Source organism: Varroa jacobsoni, unplaced genomic scaffold, assembly GCF_002532875.2.
Source record: "Varroa jacobsoni isolate VJ856 unplaced genomic scaffold, vjacob_1.0 contig02547, whole genome shotgun sequence".
NCBI classification, from domain to species: Eukaryota; Metazoa; Arthropoda; class Arachnida; order Mesostigmata; family Varroidae; genus Varroa; species Varroa jacobsoni.
In genome coordinates, this window is record NW_019214838.1 from 27,326 (window position 1) to 49,062 (window position 21,737).

General features: G+C 41.4%; 1 long non-coding RNA gene across 2 annotated transcripts; it reads right to left on the reverse strand.

Moving 5' to 3' along the window:
- Positions 1–13,668: 13,668 nt before the first annotated feature.
- Positions 13,669–21,510, reverse strand: LOC111272541 (uncharacterized). 2 transcript variants are annotated; one of them, XR_002687586.2, is made up of 4 exons: positions 20,848–21,510; positions 18,184–19,154; positions 15,308–15,497; positions 13,669–14,378 (listed from the first exon to the last, which is right to left on the reverse strand). It is a non-coding gene; the product is annotated as an uncharacterized LOC111272541 (long non-coding RNA). The 2 variants fall into 2 exon arrangements; XR_002687585.2 differs by lacking the exon at positions 20,848–21,510 and adding an exon at positions 19,333–20,230.
- Between the last annotated feature and the right edge of the window lie 227 nt (positions 21,511–21,737).

Consider the following 21,737-nt stretch of genomic DNA (forward strand, 5'->3'; position numbering starts at 1 on the left):
GGATCTGGGAAATATTCCTGCTTTGATCGTATCACAATTGAATAGTATGATAAATTTTTATGAAATTTTCACATATCCCCTACGCGCTGTACCCTAAGTCAAATAAAAGCAAGATTTTTAGTACATGGAAATCTCAGCTCTCAAATGGCGCTGATTGATACTATTGTCTGCGATACGTGACTGCAAAGCCGTCTTGTTAGAAAAATTTCAATACTATTCTATATGGGGCACATTTGGTTATGATCTATATACAGTTGGCACTAAAAACCCGTGAACACGTTGCTAGTGATTTGCAATAATAACTAAAAAGTCAATATATACATTGAAGAACCGAAAATAGCGACAACAAAGGAATACTGGAATTTTAACCTCGTTAGCTCGAAACAGGCCTGCCATCAGGGTAGCAGTAAGAGATCAGGCTTGTTGCGTTAACTTTTGGGACAAGTGGGCACGAAATAAGGTGACTTCCGCCGTCGCCGCCCCATAAAACGAATATCAAGTAGATCACAGACGCATGCGTATTTAAATGTAAGTCTAATTATTTCAACATTCTAACTAGAGTAGGCTTCGGAGCAAGAAAGGGCTGAGCTAAACAATACGTACTATTTTAATACAAATTTGTTAGCGTAATCATCACTTGGTCTTAGACACCTCGAAGAGGTAGATTACGTTTTACATTTACAGAACTATAGCCAGTAAAGTTGCGAAAGGTATTAAAAGCTGTGTGTAAGAGAAGGTGGTTATTGAGGCGTTAATAGTTACAAGTCATAAAGCAAACTGGGGTTAGGTTCTGCCCTGTGAAAACTAGATCGTACGTAAACGGCAAGCAAACCAGACAGGTAGACGAGACATAAAAAATGACGACGAAGTATTCTATTGCAGATTGGATGATCAATAGAGCACGTAAATAAAACATACATAGCGATCATTCATAAGCTTCTCTTTACTAAAGTACCTTTGAGCTAAACACGCCACTTTTTTAGTTAAAAATCTAATAATAATAAATAAATAAAAACCTAAGCCGAGAGTACGTATCATTAATAGAAGCTAATGAGCAAAAATCGATTGAACGACGATGTATAACAGAGCAAAAGGACGCTTTCCAACAGCATAAACAATCCACAATTGAATAAGAAATCAATTATCGAGAAAAAGAAAAATGTCAAATAATGTACCATAATAAGTAGATGAATTTTACAACACCCCGAATTAGTCCCAACCCTCTTAGGAGGTATTTTTCTGATTGTTTTTTATGCCGAAGGCGACATATCCAGTCCTATTAATTTTATAGTGCTGAAATAACGGTAAATCCACCTTTTGGATATGCGCTCTTTTCCAAGAAGGCTTTACGGACAAGTCTATAGAGTTCCAGCGAGATTGAATCGATCCGCATATGTTCGGCTGCAATATCTGGAACGGAATTAGGCCTAAGGTTTTAACCTTCCGTGGCCAGAATTCCGATGTATTTTACAGTTTTTACTTAACAATATCCACTTTGCATCGCTATACTTAGGAGGAAATAGCATGCGATCAACGTTACTCACAGTGAAGAGGCCGACTCACACGTATGTATTGACCAACACTACCATATCACAGATTGGTATGAACGGCAGGAGAAGTTCTCCTGGCAGATTGCTATTCTTAGTATTGACTAGACTGTCCCTTTTAAGGGTAAAATTGTTTGGATATGGTCACAAGATGTCCTGAATAATGCCTGCGGCGTACTTCGCAGAAGGCGGACATCTCACGAAGCACAGAAGTACGTGTCCTAAAGTGCATGCATATGGATGTTTTACGGTGGGTTTATGTCCACTCTCAAGTGATATTCGACATTTATCACGACGCAATAACGGCAGATAAACCCATGCGGCCTTGATCCGCTCGTTGACAGCGCTTCAATCTTCGCGCTCGTATATCTTTGACCTCGAGTGCTTTACTACTTTCGTTATACCGATACAATCCAGTGCTACTGCTGCCTCCGCTTCTGCTGCTAATAATCTCCGATTCATCTTCTGGCTCCTTCGAGAAGAACAAAGCAACCTCATATTGCGCCGATTGCTGGCAAAAGAAAGACGTCAATCGACGACGCAGTGAAGTTACCTGGGAGTAAGACAGGCGCGTAGAGGTGTAGATATAAGAAAAAGTACATGAAGATCGGTTCGGAACTTCATCAAACCGTATTCTGCTTAGAATCTCGAAGGCAACTTGTCGCACCAAAATACAGACAGCTACTATGTTCAGTAATAAAGTGGTGCCGGTCAGAGATTGCCAATCGTATCTACGATAGGGTCAGAAAAAATAAATGGCGAATAGATCTTACGTTCTGTTTCCTTTTGCAAGATTGTAGCAAAATGGAATAAGTACGCTGAACTAAGGGTTATGTTTAGCCCGTCTACGCAGTATGTCTATGTACAATAATAATGGCAAGATATGATGAGTAGAGGAAAGCGTGTGTTCTAATTTTTTATGGCTAGGATTAAGATAAATACGTCAACTGTTTGTATTTCCGTCTTGATACTGCTGCATGGCTTCACACATCTGGCTTCCAACGGCCAATCAAGCAGTGTCTAATCTCAACTTTGAATTGGACCCATCTAATGTATCTCTAAGCTTAATAGGTAAACATGTTCCGATGTACAGCTACAAGGATTCTGTGCACACTTTTTGCTTTTGCAGGTTGAAACGGTGTACGGTACTAAGATTTGAGACAGTCGTGCTAAAACGTGCAGCGATCCCGATGAATTCGCAATACGCGCTAAGCACCAAAGAGTATGTCTCAAAGGTCGACGACTCTAGCCTCCCTCGCTGGAGACCCTGGACGTGCAACAGCGATAGGGGCGTGTACAAAATTGGCACGCACGAACGATCGCACGCAACAGCAGTTGCCATAAATACCATAGAGGAAGCCTGAGTAGGACAATTATTATTTTGCATTTGTTTTTTGGCCAAATAGTAGTAATACATATCAACAAATGACTCCTAGATCTATCGAATTGTCTGTTTCGAAATATATATATGTGTGATATATATATATATATATATATGGGCGGGTCTTAGGATATAAATAACCTTTTATATTTAGCTTTGCGAGCCTTACATTCTCTATTAAAATTCGCTGGCATTTTCATTCGAAACTGTCAGCTATATAACAATGCTCAGAAGTTGGGGTATCGACGTGCGCGACATTTAAAAATACAAATGGGGCAAATAGGAACAATAAATCACTTGAAAGCGCATTAGGATCATTTAATAATGATAATGAGTGATATCAAGCAATAGTTTTACAATATTTCAGCGGTTTACTTTGATTAACAGTCCGACCAATAACGTTTTTTTTTTCATTTTATTGTAGCAGTCTGTAGTCGTAGTAAATTACCAACGAGATTACCGCCTTTATCACTCGATGAGGCCTGTCTTGCGCGCCCCTGCGCTGAGGTCGCAGTGAAGTCAACCTTTTTCGTATCAACAATTCACGACAATGGCCGCACGTAACAACGACCATTTTAGTAAAACAAATAGCAAAATATAATAATTTTACTTGCTTCACAACTGTATATTTCTACGAAATTTACGACAAGATAAACAATGACAAACGAGCTCATAGCTTCATTGAGTTCAGTTTATATCTGTAAATGGAGACCTCGTCAATACACTTACTAACTAAATCAATAGAACCCTAGTCTGCGCAATATCGTTAACGAAAAACGAGTCTGGACTATCAAAAACATATTCTTCTAGACAGTTACATTTCTATTCAGAGTAGTTGGTATAGATTAACGCTTAACGTAGTAAAACCTTTACTGCTTCTGAAAGTGTATTACTTGTTATATATGCCTAGTTAAACTCTGAACAAAGCCTCATCCCGCCTTCACTTCAGTCGTTGCAACAACAGGCGGAAGCAAACAATTGATCTATTTCCCGATATTCGGCACATGGATAGATAGAGACTCTCTCTCTAATCACAGACGTATTATTCTTTGTTGATTCGGATCCCTAATGGGAGACAGATAATGTTTGTTTTAAAAACCTCCTACATGAAGACTGCAGGTACAGGAAACAAAACAAGATACCCTATTCAGAAGAAGATCAACTAAAACGTTCTCGGACGTAGTCACTATATAACTTAAAAGGACATATATATATATAAACGCGTGGTCCTTACATACGGGAGAACTTTCGTGTTATATCTTATTTAGTGACACGATGCCAATTTGAATGAGTGCTGGATAAAGTTGCCGTTATGCTGCAATTGCAAATTAAGACTTGCGGTCCCGTATTCTGTGAAGTTTTGTCTTGCTATTCAGCTGTATTAAGATACGGATTGCGCCACGTACGCTTAGTTCAGACAAGGTGCTTATCAGCTTAGTGGATCTAGACTTTCGTCAGAGTATGTTTCATCTTACCTTACCTCCGACAGGGTTCTAACGTCCTTACTAGCACTTATGGCTAACTGCATGTGTACAGTGTACGAAAACTGTTATATAAAAAGGAGTGTGACATCACTGTTATGCGATCACCGGTCCTGTTTCGGCAATGGCCTTAACAAAGCGGCTACAACCAGCATCGTCAGCATTGGTGGCTATATTTACATGTAATGTCGAGCTATTGCCCTACTCTCGCCCTGCGAATAATAACAACCAGTGACTTCGGGGCACGCGCCTTCAACGAACGAACCGATCAGTCTGGGCTGCAGCGGGCCCAGTTCACATCATCCAGACACTCAACCCGACCCGGCCAGCGTCACAAGCACTTTATTAATAGCCCGTGTAGTAAGCATCTTCATTGCCTTGGACGTAAACCTTGATTACAGATATAGTAAAGTCACCTCATCACGAACGTTCCGCTTGTAATATATTTGCGAGTGCGTCCACGAAGCGAAGGCCGTATCTCGCCTCAGTTGTAACAGTCGATGCTTGCCGTTGATACCATTGAAGTCGCTCTCCTGTTTCGCTTTGACTGTTAAGGCACGATTAACCGAAACGCCTGAAAAATAAGGTGGCTCTATGGGCAGATATTCCTAAGAACGCTGAATGAGAAACTTGAAGCAGTTCTGTTACCGCAATACTGTTGCGTTTGGCTTTTGAAATTAATGGACAATAAGGCTGTAAGCCGGTGGCAAGTAAGACAAAGTCCTAGCGATGTGAGGCTAACAAACAGTTTTTTTGCCTTCTGGTGAATCAAAAATCGCCGGACAGCGAATATAGAGAGAAGTGCATCGGTCTGAGACGATTAGCGCTGAGGACAGGCAGGACCTTGACTCAGGAAGGGACGATGAAGCACGAGGGAGGAGAGGGCCTGCTCGACGCGTCTTTGTTTCACAGACTAACTACGTCTGGCGTAGGCAACGTGAGGTTGTTGGTCAATCAACATTTGACCAACTTTGGCCATTGTACCGCTCGATTAGCGGTGCTAGTTATTTTTAGAGGTTGTCTCGCCAAGATGTTGAATACAAACAAACCACTAATGCGTCTTGCGTTCAGCAGTCGCCATTTGTCTGCCTTCAAGGGCACTAGAAAGATTGATTGAAATATGGCTGGTGGTTTAGGCATATGGCTTTTCTGTTTCAACAATGCGCGAACGGGACGGTTTACGCTGAATATAGATTTATTGGGATATTTAAAGCGCTGTTTGTTAATGAAGTAGGTAGCTATAAAGCTTGTCTAGTATATTTAAAGTTTTTCGGGGTTCTGCGATAGGGTTCAGGATATAATTATTAGCACAGTTAATCATTTTAATAGCAGTATGTTTACTGGAATAGCTGGGCACTCATTTTCATCAAAAACGTATCTATATATTTCAAAGCTTAATATACAGCTGAGTCAAAATCTCAAGGTTCAAGCGAAAAAACAAGATGGCGTCCACGGCCATAGAATGGCACACTAGGTCACATCCGACAGCTCAGTCTGCTCTTGTTGAAATTTATAGCTGACAGCTGGTGCGAGAACCGAAAACATTGACTAGTAGTATCCAGTAAAATATGGCGGTTTGTTTTGCTTAGGGGACATAATTGAGTTAACGTCATATTACGATCATAAGTGTAGAAACGCTACGGTGTTATCGATTGTCGTTATTAACAGCGTTATTGACATCAAAATACAAACTAAAAAAGGCTGATACCCGCATAGCACTTGGTAAAGCCAAGCCCAAAATCAATTTTCTGTCTATTACGTAAGCGTTGCAAAATGAAAATAAGACAGGCGAGCGATAACTGAGAAGAGTACAGCCACTGGGAGCCAGATTCGGGATCGCGTTCTGTAGCTCACCCAACGACATTTTGCCACCGATCGTCTGTCATTTGCCAAAAAGGTACAATGGGCAGACGTTTGTTTTGCAGATTGTTAAACTGCGATGACCTCGGTACAGGCGCGATTAGAATAGGTGATCCCGATTTCTCGACCGTGTTGACCACTGTAGTAATGATGATGACTATTCTATCTCTTGTTATAGAACAACTTGTTCTGTTCTTTCTGACTATTGCTGTTGTTACTATACCCGCTTCTATGATAAGAATTAACGAGTTGGTCGCATAGAACCCAAATTTTTACTTAAAAAACTAGAAAATTTTCCTTTTTCATAGTCATATGCTCGGATACACGGTTCGTCATGCCAGCACACATAGTTTTTGACTCGTTCGACGGCACGAATCTATTATCAATAAAAATTTCATACTCAAATAGACGAGCTACAATGATGGCACACCGTAGCCGATGACTGTGGGGTTGTCAGGGGACGAATGCCTCCGCCTCTGAGCCAACGAATCAGAGCACCTAAACTCTTACAGCCTCATTTCTTTCCGTGTTTCAATTCAAAGGCGAGATAGACAAAACACGATCTGCTTTGTCCGGGCAGGACATCTAGGCGCTGTGCCTATATTTATCCTCGCTAGTTTGTCTTGGTGTCCATAGAGTAGATCTAGACTTTATTTCGGTCTCTGGCAGAACTCTGAGCACACATGTGTTTATAACACGCTCTTCGACCGCTACCTTTCAGATTATTGAATCCAAAAGGAACGCACGCTACGACAGTTAGGCGTTCTCAAGCACCGCATTAAGTTGCTCAACATAAACATCTGACGGTATTAGTTAATGTTCTGGGGGGCTACTGAATAGAAGCTGTCCGGTAGTTCGACATAGGTTTATATCGGTTCTGAAAAAATGAACTGAAGCCCGGTCTATCTTGCGATTTGCTCATTGAAAGTCGAACACTTATTGGTCCTTCGCCAAGATGAAGAAAGCAGCGCGTGTACCGATCGTCCAAAAGGCGACTGACATAGTGGCCTTCTGAACGAGAAAAAGCAAAATTATTTTATCTGCACCAAAATGAGAAATGATGCTCTCAAGTGCAGAACTCAGAATAGAAGTGAAAGAAGAGAAATGAATGTAAAAGCAGCAGTGTTAGATTCTGAGCTTTCTTCCTACAAAACCGTAAGCCTTGTTGAAGCCGTTATGATGCGTTAATTATTTTTTAATGTTTCTATTGTTCACAAGTATGGTGCTCATCCTATCATCAGAATAGATTACATAAGGATTATAATGGTAAGATTACCTACCATAAGGTACAGGGGCGTACCAGGGGTACTTACCATAAGAAAGGAGCAGTATACGAATATGGTGCGCACTCGTGAGTCGTCTATTAAGCTACAAAGCATTGTATTTTTCTATAGCTAACTGGCCTGCGAATATCCCGCAAACTGCATAAAAACGATTCTTTTAGCAGTTTCTTTGAAATTAAGAAATGTAGATAGATAAATAAAAGTATATCCATTAGTGCTTCAAAGGCAGATGCCCCTAACACTGTTAAAAATTTACTCCTATACCGGATAATGAAAACAGTCCACGAATTATATTATAGTCATTATATTGTAACAATTTCGCCAACTCGTTGAATATGATAATACTCGTTGAATGAAGCTCTTCCCATCATACCTATATATATATATATATGTATAGCTGACTGGGTATCTTTTAAGACGGTCAGTGCATACAAGCAGCAACGCTATCCCACTTTAACTACCATGAATTATAAAAGCGCTGTCTCGCAAGGTCACTACGGTAAACGGCCGGCTAGATGTGACAAGATATTTAATCGCTGAAGACCCATGGTTAGGGTCTCGTAAAAAAACACTAGCCGCTGTATATAGGCTTTGCCAGATCATTTCGCGTTTCGCTATTTGCCTATTCTTCCAATATCGACGGTTAACGCGCGCTTTGGCCCCCTTTCAATTTAAATATCGCGTCGTTGTAGATTTACGCTACAAGTGCCTATTCGTTACTTTCAAGCAGCCCGGAACTAACCATTCCAGAATGGGTTCTCTTAGAGCCGTTTTCAACGCGATAACCAAATGGCCACGACTTCTTCTGTTGTTCTTTTCTTTCTTCTGTGTTTCTTCCTAGTTTAAATTTGTCTGATTGATGTGGTTTTTCGAACATATTTACAACCTTTTATTCAGTGACTGTACGGTGAGTGCACACGAAATTTATCTCACCGAATCGACCTAACTGAAACATGCATCTATCGAAAATATTAAGCTGAGAGACAGGCATCATGCTGTTCTTTCGGTGACTGTGCCATTACGTAGCATTATGCGCTGTCCTACATGTCGAATTATGTGCTTAAGCCGCCAGATGGCCCGTACATACAAATCGTTGGACGCTATGGAAATCCTTCCAATAACGTTCCCGCTAGGATCTAAGGGCCATTTGTAGCCTTTATGGTAGGGCCAAGGGTTGCCGCTGACAATTGAACGATAAATGATAAACGTACCAGTCTAGTGAAAGTAAGTATAATTCGAGACTCTGTCCCTCAGCTATTCCATTTGCCAGTACGACAGTTCCGTTGGCCACGTGCGCTGGTGCCCAGTAATAACAAAACTGCGTAATAGAATATAACAAAAGAATAAACACACCCAATGTGGGAGCAAAGTTGCGTTCTTGAGAGATAATTAACGCTGATTGATTTTATAACTTGCAGTTGATTTGCAGTTGACCAACTCAGCGTGGAACCGGAAATCGTGAAGCTCTCTGTGTTATTAAGAGTTGACATAATGTAACAATGCAACACGCTATAATGGAGAGTGAAGATCGCATTTATAGTGAAAGCAGATTAAAACAAAGGATACCTAAGAGAGTTTTGGTAGCAAACTTTAGCTAAGGAGTTTGCTAATTTTTATCTAATTTTTTTTTACCTTTGTTCGATTTTCTTTAATATTAAACAGTATAAGAACTAACACTTTTTATCTTACTATCAAATATTATATATTATGACACCTGTTGAATGTAGTATATCATACTCCATTTATACGATGACCGTAGTAATAAATATTCCTAATTCAATATGATGCTTGTAATAACTATATTTTGTCTTATGTATATATATATATATATATATATATATAAATATACATATTTTTTGTGTACTACGAACAATCTACTTAACGGGGGGAATGAAGAACTATATAATAATATATTTTGTTTATCATTAAATATGCATACATGGTTAATACATTTATTTTGAGACGTTTTTTTCTTAATTTTTATGTCTTGTACCAAGACATACACACACGCCTACGCAGTCAGATTGAATAAGGTACCTTCTAGCATGAGGAACGCGCTCACGTGACTCGGTGTTACGGCAAAATTGTTTTTTCGAGCTCTACACGTTGTTGAAACAAGCGGAACGGTACCACACTCGCCGTTCGCGTGTAACGGGCCCTGCTTATGAGCAGACCAAATTACGTGTTATTACCTTCGTTACAAAACACTGCATAGCTATTGAACGTGGAAGATTCCCTATTAACTAATTGAACGATATTATATTCCTAATATAATCTATCGGAATATCTCATATATTTTTCTACACAATTTACATGGTAAGTGCAACTTCTGGAAAGTGTGAGATCTAATACACACTGTCTCCAAAGTGAGACACCTACTTCTTTGCTATCGATTTTGTTATGTGTGCCCGCTCTTTATCTTAAGTTTATAGTGTTCTGAACCTTCTCCATAGGACGGTTCGACCGGTTAGATCGTACGAGAACCGTTTATGCAAATCGTTCAGAATAGATGCTAGACATCTATGCCGTGGGAATGGACCGATAATGGCGGAGTCCACAGCAAGCCAGCAGGAGATGCATTGAGATAGATGTTTTTGAGATCTTTACCCTTTACCGCAGAGTACAAACTTGGACGACAGATCTTTCAAAACCCTTCGCCCTTAAGCAGCTAGCGGTACCTTGTCGATCAAGAAAGTCTGTTTGGCGTTAGCCTATGAACCAATATTAATCAACCCAGTGAATCACTTTCCCTGTCGACTTCTATATGAAGTGACTATTCTAAACGGTTAGCCTGCGCCCACCCAGCAGGCCTTCGTCTTGAGCTTGAGCAAATGCATGGCAAGACGTCTATGGGGCTAGCAGAACGATGGCTAGAAGAAGCAGCTGCAAAAAGATGGTGGTGACGACGACGACAAAGAAAAAGCCAGAACCTGACCCTGTCTGACTAACTGGCTGCTATATCATTTAGCTAAAGGCGGTTGCTGCTATTGCGTTTAAGCCTCAATGGCGGTCAAAGTATTTGTGCAGCACTGCACCCTCGGTATCTGGTGGTTTCAACGATTACCGCTTTCTCTTGACTCTACCGCCAGCAAAACTCGCTGTTCTCGACAGTTTGACTCGTACGTGTTCCCTAACTGATAAGTCAGTAGAACCACTTTGAGTGTGATATAGCGGAAGTAGTGACCATCGTAGATGTCACCGTCATCATAGCGATCGTGGCGTGCTGACTTTACCGTTTCGTGTCTACGGCTTCTAGTCATCGCGCCAATTCTGGTGCGGCCGCAGCCATGCTACTGGTGCCGCGTCTATTTCAAGCGTCTGTAGCCCAGCAATAGAAACGGACGTAGAGTGGCACAGACCGCTCAGCTTTCGGTTTCTTTGTTTTATGCGGACACAACCCTTATTGCACACCTAATGCAGATAGGCGAATTGCAAGGCCAAAAAGTCCGACAGGCCCGCCGTTCGCTCTTGTCAGCTTGTGACTCTAACCAGCCGAGACAAGCAGCAGCGCAGATCAGAGGAGTCCAACAAAACAAACTAGGGGTAGTAAACGTAGTGGCAAGAGAAGTGAAAGCAGTGCTTGCTGAATATAGGGATCGCGTCAAGCTAAACGACTAGAAGGGATACTGCCCGCAGGAAACAAAGGGCCTATGCCATTGTCAATGTCATAGGCATGCATGCATCGGTAGCTTCGTGGCGAAGCGCGAAGAAATCTGCAGACGCTAGTTTTGCAATAGGGGAGAGCAGCATCAAGCCACGTGTATGACTGATCTAATTGAATGACTCGTGGACGTTCGAGGTTAATGTTGCAATATCTTGGGTTCGTGGCTGACGGCTCTCGTAAAAACAGATACATACACCATAGACACCAAATGTGTCAACGACATTCCCAGAAATATATGACAGTAAAGGTCGAAAAACGTCTACAATTTTGTGCAGTGTTTAAGATTTCTCTAGATCATTTGAAAATGTCCAGTCTTTCATGTATTATATAATCAGGATACGGAAAACGCTCTGCGACACTGGGTGACTTTGTTGCAGGATCCATTACTTGAAGGACGTAATGAAAAAAATAGTACTTAGTGTGCTTTGGTTCATCTTAGCACGAGCTGTTTCCAGCAACGAACACGCCCGACCGAAATCGATCCCTTAAAGCTTACCTAGTGAAGCAAATACTTTCATTTCTTTCTTGAGCAGCTTATCAATGCACAACATCTCTGATAGCTTTTCGCTCGATGGTGAAGCCCATTGGTTGTAGTGGCCACTGAGCCAAATGCGGAATTTACATTAGCCCCGTTACAGACCCAAGCGGGACTTTCTGTCCGCCTTATTTGCCCTCACCAAGCAGACGACGCCCAGATTATTACACCCAGCATTGACTAGGCTTTGCATTGGAGTGCGTCTGTATGTCGCTCGCTAAATCTCATCGGCTAACGTGTAGAAACAGACGGAACTGAGGAGGCTACGAGGAGCTACGACCTTGGCTGAAACATCAATGAGATCATCCTGAATCATACTGAGACACTCGCGTCACTTGAAGATCGGAATGGTATTGAGAAAATGAATGGAATAGACAACACTAGTCAACGGAGCAGTTCGCACAATCAGTTCCCGGCCTATTAAATTTAAGGACACAGAATGATTTTGGTCTAGGTTCAAAACTGGGTGTAAATGATTAAAAACTAATCATTGACTTAGTACTTACTGATTTCTTATACTTTCGTCCCATGTTAAGATAGGTCAGTCATGTAAAGCATTGATTAACGGCGTAGGTATGAGGTGTAAAATATGCTTACAGAATAAGAATAGTAAGAACGAAAGTATAGGAAGGAAATTAGTGAGTACTAAATGGATGATTAGTCTCTGGCTACTACGTTAAATTGCAGTGTATATGGTTTCCATGCTGTTTAAGTATTTTTCAGGGTAAGAAAACTGCCAAGCAAAGTCCACCGCTACTTTTGATGCTTTAGACGAATTATAGGAGACGCATATGGCGGACATGCATAGGACTGAAGAATCACTGGCCTGGGTGGCATCTAACATGACACTTGAGTTTACACATGGAGATAAAAACGAATATGCGTGTGGGTTGAAGTAACGCTTGGAGCTTGGTTGGCGGGAACTTGAAGAAGAACTCGAGCTGAGTACGGACGGAGTATGATAAGAAGATATTGATGTATGACGTACACGCAAGAACTTCAAATATCTCTCCAGCTGAGCCCCTGGAGACCCCAGAACAGTTAATATCGGACTGGAGGCATTCCGCAAGGCCTTCAAAAGCCTCTGGCTCAAAAAAACCAGAGGTCATTGTTTCGGGTCCCGCCGGCAACATAAACAACTACGAAAGCTGTAGGAATAACGTAGGCTTTCAAACTTTTCGCAAAGGCGAACAGGGAAGGAACCGAAGAAAATAAGTAGAAGTATCGTCTACGGGGCAGGACCAACCATAACGATCTTTCTTACGAAGTCTCGCTGCTGAGCGTAATGAGACTGGTAGGGACTGTGTAGCGATATGTGCCCGCGTTTCGTCTGTGCTATCTTTCACCCAGTAACCCATAAGCGTCTATCGATTAGGCTCTTTACCATTGCAGTAACGAGTCAAGAAGTATACGCTATTGCCAATGTTGGCACGTGCAATATTTTCAGGAGAGCCTTACGTTATTAAGGGTAAAAGAGGCAGCGAGGAATACGGAACGGCTTCTGTGTGTGATCACTCTTCCATACTGCTATAATTAGCATATTTATATTGGGCTGTATGGTTGGATACCGCGTCTGAAAACTAGGTAAGGCCACAACCTGCTTCTTCTGGTATCGCCGTTGTGGCAAATCGTATTATACGATTTTTGCCTATGCAGCAACCCTGAAATCTATTTTTCAAGAACGCTTTTATTAAATCCAATCCTGATTCGCTCTGCCTAGACTATCGCAGCATATTGGAACAGCCAATCTACAGATGGATGCTTTGTAAAGTATATAAGGATGTTCCTGCTCACTTAATTCGATTTAAGAGTTCATTCAACATCGGACGATCTAGTTCCTATCCATTATATATATTTAATCATCTGTGGAGAAAGGACGTAATCTGGACATCACAAGAAGCACAAAGATACTTCCAGTTCAAGAGAGTCTGCAATGTTAGCTCTTTATTTTGTGTCTAGCTAAACAGGAATGATGATAACGTTCAACTTTCTGCGGATTCAGTTGGTCGTTCAGGCCATGATGCGTCCGCTGCAAATGCCGTTGCTGAGATCACCCGCCGTTAGGCCTCTATCGATTTGGAGAACCAGATGTATGCGCCTCGAAGGCTTCGTTCGCTAAATATTTACGCCATCAGATGGGTTGTCTCAAGATGAAAAATCTAACTGCCCATCGAACCGTAGGCCACGGTTGTCATCATACTAATTGTCGTTCTTACAATCAGTAGATGTTTAAAACGAGTCGTCACTTTAAGAGTCAATTCGTACCCACTGAAATATATCGTACGTCTCCGGCAGACAGGTTTTTACTTTTAGACCAGTTAATCTGGTTTACCTTGCTTCAGGCTTAGCAGTATTCATATTTTCATGACAAAAATTAGGCAATTTTTAAACATTAATATTAGAAACGAAGTTGTCATGGCCACTTTGCTTCACGCCGCGGTTTCCCCAGCACAATTAAGAAAATGGTAATAAAGACATTTAATTGACTGATAGCAATTTTTTTGAAGTCCATTGAGCTTTATAAGTACCATCGTAAATTTGAGTTATTAACAGATTTTTAATTTGTTCTAGTTAGATTTCAATAACTTTGTAGGAACTGATAGGCCATATCCCATAGTTTGAATTACCTGAAAATGATATTAGTTTTAGAGTTACTATGTGTTAGGCTAGTTTGTCGAGGCTTTATTATATCCGCTTTACTCTATGATATGGCATTACTATTATTATGACGTCAGACTATATCTATGGCTACCTGAAATGTTAAGGCCCCTCTTCGTTCCTCATTCTTATTATATGTATGGGTATTTGCTCATGATAGCAAAGTACCTAGTACAATTCTATATGCATGGACCATTTGTTGGTAACGTAAATGGAGCGCAATCGCAAGTCCTCAGACATCAGCTAATATTTGCAATCGTGTCACAGAATACTAATATTCAACGGTGTGTATGGAGCTGACAGAAGACGGAACTTTGGGTCATTATCTAGGGCATAATAGGTATTCGAATACGTTATAAAGCACAATTTTTTTCGACACGGTAACAAAAGTATGCCAAATTACTTAGAAAGGGACTACTTCTATACTCAGTCATAATAACTATCGTTTGCTCCTGTAGAATAGATCGGATAAAATCGATGCTACTTTCGATAAGCGGTTCGGTACCAACGAGAAACCCTTTGCCAGGCACCAATAAACACTGAAGAAAACTAGCATGTTATAAGTACAGACCAATAGCGCCCCTTATTGACTGGCTTGCCCTGCCTCGGTGGTCGAAGCGGCGTAGTTCCTATTTAGTTGAAATGGTTCACGGAAAAGTACATCATTATCTCGACAATATAACTGCTGTGAACCTAAATGATACTGCCTTAAAACGTCCTATTCTTATATACGTGGTTTTGGTCTACAAACTGTCCTGGCAGAGGATCGTAAAGAGCAAACTCACATCTCAGCTACTTCGAAGAAAACGTTAAAACTCCGTAAGTAGCTCAAATATTTCAACGTCAATGGTCATTAACGACTTCCTTTTAATTTTTTTTTCTACTTCGATTGTTGTACCTCGTATAGACTGTTGAAACGATATTTCAAATCGAAGGTTTCCATACAGGTGGTCCTCCTCCGTTGTTATAATTTATTATAGCATTTCAATCCAGGAGACATTCATGGTTGATGTTATACGGAACCCATATAGTCTTCATTACTTTTCCACGGCGAATGAAACGGTATCTAGATTTTAATCTCCCTGTAACTGACATTACGGTTAGAGATAATAGGAATATCAAAATGTGGACTAATAGGATACATCGATGTCTCATGTACTAAATTTCTATCAGTATTTCCTAAGTTGCTCAAACATAGTAAAATAAGCACCGACTCCTAACGCACTTCAAGTGTAAACCTCTCGAGCCTCCTAGAAGAATGCATCCTATATCAGCTTCTGATCGATTCAGAAACACATATACAAATATAACTTCTATTAACCTAGGGGTTGAATATTCAGCGAAGGACATGAAGCTTTCAGCAGCACGCTATCGTCTAGGACTCTTTCAGGTAAATACCTCTATCGGGTATCTAGAAAATCGCAATCATCTAACGTGAAATTATGCCTGACAGCATCTGCAAAAGCCGCTCCCAGTTTTATCTTTAGAAAACGCTGTCAGACTTAAATCCAATGACACTCTAGTTGTTTTTGACTTCAGGCTTAATTTATTGACAAGGACCTGATAACAGATTGTTTGCCTTGTGGGACTTTTTATCCAGCATCTTAAGGAAAATCATCCTCAGAGGAGGTTTGAACTAGAAGCCACTGACTACCCCTTACGACTAATCAACTTTTGCATGCACTTTTCGGTATTGCTTTCATTCTGAACATCCAAACCTTCGATTCTGTCGTCGTGACGTTGAAAAGGTAGCCTGTTTACTTAAAAAATAGGTCAAGTGTTTTAGGTTCGAAACGGGGCATAGCACAACTCGTTTTATGCTGGGACTAAAGTTTAACGGAAATGAACTCCAAACCTGATCCCGTGAGTATGACCAGCCATGTAACTACGTCGACATTGACGCAGTAATGGTAACTGTACCGGGCGGTATAAAATAGTCCAGTAAAGACGACGGTTTTTAATTGATTGACCGAAATGCCATCATATATACATATAATACGCTTAGACCGCGTCGTTGCCTTATCCAGTTCAGATGTCTGCTTTTTTTTGTAAACAAAAGCCATAACCTGCATGACAAGGTATTGCGTTAATTGCAGATATATATTTTAGGGCTAATTAGAGGTCACTAAACGATACCAGTCGTGTCTGTAATTTCTGAAACAACTGAAAGTGAAGGAAAGCGATATACCAAGTGTTCTATTAACGTAAGATGTTCTTGGGTAGCATGTACTCAATGGGCGATTGGATAATAGTTTTCTCACTTCTATTCAACTTCTATTGCCTCTATTACTTTTTCTATGGTTCATCATTCATAGCTCCGTTCTTCTAGGACCTAAGTGCATGTACATCTTTGTGATGTGTACCATTTCTATGTTTACATATATGATATCCCCGGAGGTTTGAAATCGCCATCTTCCCCTCTGCTACCCTCGTTGACTATCAATAAATAAACTTCTCTACGAAATTCTCTCTCAGTCTAATAGAAAAATATTTGCAACTATGCCTTCTTCTGTGTTTTTTTTTCTTAAATGTTGCTAGATTTATTCCATGCACAAAGAGTCTAGACAGGTTGTTTTCGTACGCAATCACGGTACATTTGATTGGTAATGTAACAAAAGAAGAAAAAAAAGGCAAGCTTGTACTTGAAAGTTCAGCTCCTTTGTTCAGTGTCAGTAGAGAATTGTCTTCTCAAATATACTTTTTCACAAATAGGCAAAAACCTTGGATGTATGAGGAAAATTAAGGAGTTTGAGTTATCGGAGTACTCAAAGGCAGGAGCTGTTCTAATATTTTGATGCTTAACTCAAGTCTTTTGTATTGAACTTTGACCTGTAACATTTCCAGTCCCTTAGACCTGAACTTTGGAGCTACCGAGCAATCTTTGTTGTGCTGGAAATGTAAATTATCCTGTAGGTCACTGAATACACCATAAGAGCATGAGCGGACGGTTGGCTATTGAATGCTTATAGAAAGAATACAAAATGTCTCCGTTTACTTTTACGAACGTTTCATTTGATGACCGAACAACCGCGATAGAACTCGATGACTGAATGCAGCGTAAGGGCTATTCTTTATATTATTCGTGGAACCCCCACAAACGATACTCAGACGTGGGAATCTTCTAATCAGTCTGTAGCCAGGAGAGGTTCCGTTAACGAAGAACAAAATGGATAAATATTCAGAAATCAGGTAATAATACTAACGAACTGTGTTAGTCGAAACGATAACAGATTCCAATTCGATATATGTAGTAACATAAACGGAAGTCCAATGGATCAGTAAAGGGATATTTTTACCCCAAGGTTCGTTTACCCCCAAGGTTTGTCTACTGGATTGATAGCACCCCACCATACGAATACATTAACAACATAAACAGAATTTATAACTACAGTAGCCAAACCTGTATTCAGTTATGTTTCTAACTTTCCACTTATTCTTTGCAACCGTATATAATACCTATTGAACTAAAATCTGGCAGTGTACTTGCAACAAGTTAATAAATAGAAGCTTAAATAATAATTCGTTTATTCGACATAAACCAAGTAGACTTATTACCTTGTACTGTCGCAGGTGGCGCAATGTTCACGTTTTTTGTATTATTGTATATCACCCCCTCCCCCCCACTAAACAAATGGTATGAGTAATTTGTAGTAATTAATAATATTTTTTACCCTCCATATAACAAAACGCCTATACATCGAAATAAATGTTTCAGTTTAGCAATTAACTATAGCTACTTACATTAAATCATCTGAGCTAGATATCTATACTCACTTGCCTTCGCACGAGCTCCTCAAGTGCATCTGTACAGCTCCGTGTACTGCTCGCCTTAAACTAAACGTGATCTTTTTTTTGAGGATGGAAATTTTGTCTTTTTACGCTTTTCTCCTGCAGCTTCAAACAGTTATAATAACAACAGCAAGAACGCTGATTACGTTCAGCAGCTCTGTATGGAGTATAACCACCTGTTAAGATCCATTTTCCATGCGTCTTGAGGTACCGGGCTCGTGCTGTTCCATCCGTCGCTCGCCGCAATTGCTGTTACGGCAGTCATAATCACCATTTCCGTGCTCGCGTTTTTAGGTATTCCTTTTTTTTAATGGAAACTAGAACGCGAACATACGGGCAAACATGGCCTCCCTGCGGCCGATGGCGGCGCTGCTACTACCGTTAATTAGTGTAATGATGAAGTTTTATTTTTGTTGTCGACGACGACGATGGTGATGATACTTTTGGTGCAATAGAAAAAGTACGCCAGTTTCCAGCTGTGTTTTAGTGTTCCTTTCACGTGTGGAAATATATAGGGTTTTTTGCTTTGTGACGCGCGTACACACAAAAGACGATGCCGCCCGCTAACGTGGCGCGTATTAACTGGACGGAAGCTGGTCTATCGTTGCAAGTTATTTCGGGGTTCGCTGAATAGCGGTTGGAGCAAGCTAGGTCCAATTCTGTGAATATCGTTGCTGTCTCCTCCGGTCTGATCCTGTTGGCCGAGAATGTGGGCGCAGACTTGGGATTAATAGCTTCTACCAATAGGTGTTGCTCCCCCTGTTTGTTCTGAGGGTTGCTGCATATGGGCGCCTCTTGTGCGTCAGCCGCGCCTACAGCCAACGGACTGCACGACACATACACTGTAATACTTGCTGTAATCTTTGCGCCTTCCTACATGTACCAAGTGAACGTAGATACTGAAGACAGGGTCACAACAACAACAACCGGAAGAAGCGTGTCGCATTTGGGCGCAGCTGCGGACGGTCGAGCAGCGCAAAGCATGAAAAAGAAAAGAAATATAAATTAGTAATGTATATTAAGCTATTGTTCGCTTCTTTACTGCATCAATAATGATTTTCTAAGAGGATAACATGTCCCATCAATCATGTACCACAATCTATTCGCAACTATCATGGAAACGCTATTACGTACGTTTAGGCGAAGCCGACTACAATGAGGCGGGTTCTTTCTTGGTACGTTAGGTAGCTTTTATACGTCATAGTGTCGGTATGTATGCAATGTGCACGTACAGAAGAAAAGGCTTTCCCACAGAAGCGCGGAAAGACTGCTGACAACAACGGCTAAAAGGCGTCACAGTTGCTGGTCGTGCCAAGCTTGATGCGGCGTTCAGTTATTCACGAATTGCTGACGAGCCCGTCACGCTCACGTGTCTGAGAAGCGTATTCGTGAAGCGTTTTTCACCTATAAACTCTGTCTTCACTGAAAACGATGCGCTCTTCTAAACAATGGACTCATTAGTGGGTCGGCGTCGAAGTTTCTAAATAGAATCAAAGAACCTTAGTATGGAATCGCCGACCCACGAGATTATTCTGCAACTACTGGGACGTTCACCACAGCGCACGCCGAGAACGTTGTCATGCGCTAGTTAATTTCCTGTTCCAAAACTCGTTGCAGTAAAATGGGAGAGACCAATAGGTTCCAGGCGCTCCCTACGAAGCGCACTCACCATGTCAAACAAATGGATATTCTATACAATCGCAGTGAGCGCAGGAAAATTTCATTATAGCTAAATGACTTTGCTCATAGAACCGCGTTTGTTTTGGCCCGGGGCGGCGCAATCATATGACCAGTAATAACGGCCGTACTTTTCATACATGATAAACGTATAGGTAAATAGATGGTAGTCGGTTGCGGTTCACAGCGGCTCTATCAGTACACCGACTTTCCTTTCAGGTTGACTTCTTTACATGATTAATGTACAGGTCAGGTTGAGCCGCCAGCTGTCAGGCTGTGACCTAAAGTGTTACCAAAAAACAGTAACCACCTCAATCGCCCAATGGAAATTGATAGTCGGTAGGTTAACTCAGTCAGCTAATAGCGGTGACCAGTCGAGCCAGATCTCATCACGTTACGCCTCCTTTGATATCCTTTTTCTTGCAAACACTGACCCTGCGACCACCGCGTTGAACTCATTCGCCTAACATTGGCCGAACTCGCCAGCTTCGTATTCTATAAACAACGATACAGAACCGGCCGACGTTTCTTCGTGGTTCCCAAGCGTGTAGTGTTAGGGTGTACGCATTCTCTAAGCGGCGTCTCGACAAAAGCTGTGCCCAGGCCATGTAACTCACGCTAACCTCGTGACCCCCCTGAAGACGGCACGGACGAATACGGCAGACCAAACAGACTAATCTGCCATCATTTCACCCACTTGCTGGCGTCCACGAGGCCGTAGCCCATAGGTCAACTGTGGCGTTAATTGTGGTCAGTGAACCTGCCTTAACTCGAAAGCGATTCTAATGGACATCACTATCAGGCTGGCTGGCTGGCTGGCTGGCTGGCCGAACCTAGGCAACCGAACACGTCAACCAGCACTGTAATAGACGGTTTTACTGTATAATTTTACTTTCTATATTGTGAATACGATGTTTGTGTCTTTATCGGTGGCGGCTATTATTGCGACTAATTCTAGGCCCCAGTATATACCTTGGGCGGGTCGTGCTGGCGGGACGTATCCGGTTGAAATATTCTTTTCACTTCGTTCCTTTGAAGTAGTTTTGCTTGGGCAGCAGGGTGAAAATTTAGTCGAAGAGACGGCCCAACTAGAATTGGCTCTAGGTGGCATAACGATAAGTGCAACACCCGAAGACAAGACTGTTATGATTAGTACTTCCAGGCACAGCAGTTATCATCACCGTTACACATTTAGCACTCTTTGTTAAGCATCGTGCGTTTGCGCTTCAATACAATGCCGTTACTGCCACGTTTTCGTACGATGCCCTACGGAGATACAACCTCAAATAGAAAGATCCGCACGATATGCGAGCACAGAAACCCTTTTAGATAGACGAAGCCAATATACCCTAGCAAGTGGCTAGCTTGGAGAACTCTGCCCGCCTAACCCGATGAATACCTGATCAAAGGGATAGCGGTATGCTAGGTTTTCCCGTAGAACCAGTAGAGGTAGCAGCGAGGCTGAAAAACAGAATTGTCAGAACGCATTGTACGTGCCTTGCATCTCTTGGTTCTCGCTGATAGAAACTGGTTGCAAGACGATGCTCGGAGGCAGATCACTGTAACCGTGCCACAATATATTCAACGATAAGAAAAAGAAAGGCCAGCAAACCTTACTTCATTGGCTATTTAAATGACACTAAGCTTATAGGTGGACTATATTTTTCTATGCGTTCTCTATACATCGTTCCAAGGTAAGACGTTGTTCGTGTCGATAGGTAGCTGTGTATGACATTTTATAATCACTGTTGTATAATTTAATCTGGCCATATAACTTGCAGAACAGCCCACTAGTGGCACACAGACCCACGTATAAAGTTACGCTTTCATTTTAGACGGCATAGGCTTTTCCCTACATAATG